This window comes from Staurois parvus, unplaced genomic scaffold, assembly GCF_062004578.1.
Source record: "Staurois parvus isolate SC_StPar_1 unplaced genomic scaffold, SC_StPar_1.0 ptg000432l, whole genome shotgun sequence".
NCBI classification, from domain to species: domain Eukaryota; kingdom Metazoa; phylum Chordata; class Amphibia; order Anura; family Ranidae; genus Staurois; species Staurois parvus.
Window position 1 is genome coordinate 2,487,887 of NW_028318228.1, and position 4,899 is coordinate 2,492,785.

Below are 4,899 nucleotides of genomic sequence, written 5' to 3' on the forward strand. Positions count from 1 at the left end.
GGTCTGCGGAAGAGATAGAATAAGAGCTTCCTGTGCTGGATTATGGAAGGGAGTTGCACCCTGTGCATAACGTCTGTCCATGGCACAGTTGAGAGCGATATTAGAATCTCTCAGAAGAAGGCCCTTCTGGTGTTGAGAAATCACCATGCATAGGTGGGAAAATAATCTATCTTGAAACCTATTAGGTGACCTATAGTAGGATAACCTCCTGATCCCAAAGGGTGCCTAGTAAGAGTAACTACCTGCCAGTGGGGTCAGCTATCTCTAAGGTACAGGTAAATGGGAGATTGTGCCAGAAGGAAATTAGGACACCTCGATGCTTCTCAGAGGCCGTGTAAAAAATAGTTTATTGAGGAGAGAGGTACCGGGGGACAGAGGACTGGAAAAAAACCTGGTCTCCTTCAGGAAAACCACATCCACATGCTGTGATGAAGAAGGGGGAGGAGGGGAGAAAAAAAAACAAAAAAGGAGGGGGGGGGCACTATAATATATAATAACATCACCCAGTGAGTGATAACAAAGCAAAACCATAGACAAGTGCGAGGGCCCAAGGGGGTATACCCTGAAATCAGGACAACTATTTTTTTAAATTATTTATTTATTAATTGGTTTGTGTGAAAGTCGTGTCTACAAACTATGATATATATATTTGAAAAATAATCAGTCCTGATATCCTGACAGCCTATATCATTTCTTGAGGCCTTAAAACGCCAGGACAGTACAATTACTACTCAAAGGACCCCTTTTTGGAAACAGTCTAAGGAATTTAGTAAGCGGCATAGTGAGTTTTTGAAGTCGTAATTTTTTGTCGCTATTTTTTTTTTATTGCACACTGTCACCAGTGTAGTACAACTTCATCTTCTGGTTGATGTGGTGGTAATCACTTATATACAGACTAATAACAGTATGTAAAAAAATATATATTTTTTTTTTTTACACATATTTTTTAGCATTTAAAAAAAAGTTTACTTTTTTTTTTTTTTTTTACACACTCTGTCATCAGAGAAGCTTAACTTGTACTGCTGAGGGGGAGGGGTGATCCGGGATTTTTTTTACACTGTTATTACTTATACGGTGAAGATAGCTTTAAAGGCAATGGCTGTAGCTGACATGAATGGGTTCACAGTCATAAAGAGCTTGCTTTTGATTGTGATCTGTGATTGGCTAAGCTAATCACGTGGTACAGGTAGACAGGTACCATGTGATTGCTGTACATCAATCACAACAGTAAGCAAGCTGTTTGTGAATGGAAAGCCAGTTCAGGAACCTGCAACTGCTCGGATGACAAATTGGGAGCTGCAGCTGTGTTCGTGTAACCACTGCGTCCCAATTGACATGAACAGAAGTGCCTGCATGGGGATGCAAGAAATACCTGTGCATCGCTGTGCGGGCAAACACGTCCCCCTGCACAGGCCTAATTTTAAGTACACTGATATGAACAAAGCCTGTATCTTACTATTTTGAGGTTCGTTCTCACTGGTGACCAGGGATGGTAAAAGCAGATGGCTGAGCCACAGTTTTATCGACTTCCCCCCAACCATCCTCCTAAAGAGGGACATGCAGCTGCTCAGGGCTGTACACATGCCAAGGCCACATCAGAAATTAAACAGCATATTGAATTCAGAGGGACCACCGCTGAACACAACCCACTTAACTGAATGGTGTTGCTCCACAAGCATTCTGCAACAGCGTGTAATGCATATGGTTGCGGCTTGAGGGGGTCATAGTTTTCAGATTTAAAACAGGCAGTGAGGAGGCGAAAATACATTTGTTCCAAAATCAAATGTTAAAAACAAACAGAATTTTGAAGTGCTGTTGAACAACATTCGTCAAGTCATCAAATGTACTGGGAGTGTTCATACAAATATTTACTTAAAAAATCTACTAGTGTATGGTTAGTCATAAGGAAATCACCAATGGGAGCATTCATATCTTCATATCTCTCCCAATGCAGTGAAGGCATGTTCAGTACATACAACTGCATTAAACTTGCAGTAGAAGCATTTTAAAAAGTGAAAACAATAGTGAGTATTGTATTTGTGTTCACAATAGGGATTAGTGTTAAATGACACAAGCAGAAGTGGAATATGTTGACAGCACACTTTGGTGGTTGTAAACCGTTACATATACCCAGTGAAGTGACTGGCCTCAGCTGATACACAAAAATTAAACAAATCCTCCTACATAAGCTGTGCCTGTCTATCTGCAGCCCTCTCTTCTCTACAGCTGGTTAAAGTACAAAATTTAGCCAGCATTTCTCAGCTCCAGAAGGCAGGGGGTGAGGATCTGATGTCACACACTGCCCAGAATGTACCAGAGAGCTGAGTGTAACCTGAGACCTGAGTGGAGGGAATGGACACACTCCCCACACAGTCTCATATGGAAACAAGCCCATCTGAGGCTGTTAATCACCGGCTGTGTGACTGGGGGTGCGGGGCTGTCTCCCAAGATTGCATGGTACCAGCATAGACTGCCAGAAGTGACTCCTGCAGAGAAATGAGAGCGCAGTTATGAACTGCACTCGGTGCTATAAATCAAGTACACACTATAGAGGGATATGCTTTATTCATTTTTCATTTCAGAGATTTACAATCACTTTAATTGTAGAAAGTCTGGTTTTATTGAATGTTGCAAATCAGGCTATAGTGCAGTGTTTCGGAGTCTAGGACTCCACCATTAAAGCACAATTAAAAGAAAAACTTTTTTTGGGGGGGCTGGTCATACATGGATTGAAATCTGGCCAATTAACCCTCTTTATCTGTCTTGTTTACCTTTATCACTGAGAGTGAAAGTGAAAGAAAATCCTAACCACAACAGTAATAGAGAGAAAATCTTCCAATGGGGACACTTTGGAGGGATTTCTTCTCACTTCCTGTAGCTGTGGAACAGGAAGTGAAGGGTAATCTCCCCAATAGGATACAGATGGCGCAAAAAAAAAAAATTTGCAGAGGCTATATCCCTCCCTGATTCCTGACCATTCCTGATTCCTGCATATGGTGAAATACATATAATATTATACAATATGAAGATTCCTTTTTTTTCATAGGTTCACATGCAGATGACCAAGCTGACCAGTAAGGGTCCTTTCACACCATACTACACTGAAAATACATGTGCACTAACGTGGATTTACATGCATTTATATACATTAATGCATGTTGTGATGTGAATGAGACACATAGAAAACCATTGTTTTCTATGTGCCCTTGCAGTCACTTGCATCTATCCGGTGCAGAAAATTGCAGGTCACTTGACAATAAAGCGTTACTAAACCCAGGACCCTGCATTCACTATATCTGGTCTCCCACAGTACACAGAACATGGAAATGCAATTATATTAGTAAATATAAATGCTAAATACCTTTTCTCATCAGCAGTTAGAGCAGTCTTGTGACTTCTATCAGTGTCCAGCTGAGCACTGGTTAAAGCTTGAAGGAGGAGTTTTCATTCTACCCTGATTGTCTATGATCCCTGACCTTCTGTCTAGACAATGCTGATTGGCCCTGTGCTGATCATACGCACTCTCCCAAGAAAAAAAAAATCTCTAGCAATTCACACCAAACTGAGCATGTGCAGCTTGCCTCCAAAGTTCTGTTCTGTCAAAAGATAGAGTGGGGACAGTAGAAGAAGGGGAGGTTCAGAGAAGACAGGAGCAAACATCCTTTTTACACAATGCGGAGGATTAACCCCTTAGGCTCCACAGTGAGTATAACAAGCATACTTTACTGCATATACAGACAGATTTTATTTTTGTGGGTTTAATAACTCTTTAAGGTGGCTATAAAGGGATCAAAATTCAGCTGGTTCATCAAGGACAGATTGAATTTTGATCTATGTGTGGCCATTGCAGTTGAACAGAAGTTGATTTTACCTGTTCAACCTCCCTGTTGGATACAGTCAGCGGTTGCAGTGCTGATCTGTGTATTATGACAGTGGAGGAGTTTCCCTGCTGTGAGAACAAAATAGCACAATGGGGAGGACTCCCCCATCCAATGGGTGGATGGGGGAATCGGTTCAGTTTTTTTTGTTTGGCTTGCTGCCTGAATGAAAAAAACTGAATGATATATGGCCAGCTTTAAAGTGACAGTGGTTGGGGTAAACTGTGTAGGACTTCCCCTAAAGAGCCATTAAGGCTGGCCATACACTATACAATTTTCTGTCCAATTTCTGCCCAATTTCCTTTAGATTTACCTTCAACTATGTAGTGCAAGGGCCTGCCTAATTGGATACAACTGAAAGTGTTGTTTAGGTTTGACCTCATATTATATGGTTTTTGGTAAATCTAAAGCAAAATTCTCAAGAAAATTGTATAATGTATGGTCAGCCTAATGATTCAATAATGTAGGCACACAGCATTTTCTTAAGTCCTCCACTGGCTTGAATAAACAGTCTAGGGGTGTCTTTTAAGGGTTTCTATTTGGAACGTTGAACTTGGATGGGGTGAGGGGGAGCATGGGATAGCCCAAAACTGAAGAACTGAACAATGAGAGGACTCCTTATCTATCTTGCTGAACTGCACAAATGTGAATGTTCCACAGAATCTCTATGCTGAGGTGGACTGTGATTTCTCCCAGAGGAGAGTCACTGACCTCCACACAGTCACTGACCTCCCAGCACTGGGGTCATCTACTCACACAGCCTCAGGATCATCGGCTGCCTCCTTCCAACATCCAACAGATGTAGATTCACGCCACCATAGGACAGTTGGATACTTTCCCTACCAACTTCCTCCTGGTTCTCTCCAGTGAGCTTCTCCAGACCCAACTTGATTCCAGGACTTGAAACAGGCAGGAGTGGACCTGGACACAAGATTATTGTGTTTGGTCCAATATCCCATAGGGATACATTGCAGTTCGGTTTTGATCCCTGTAATCAAGGGTAAAAAACGAACTGACAGAA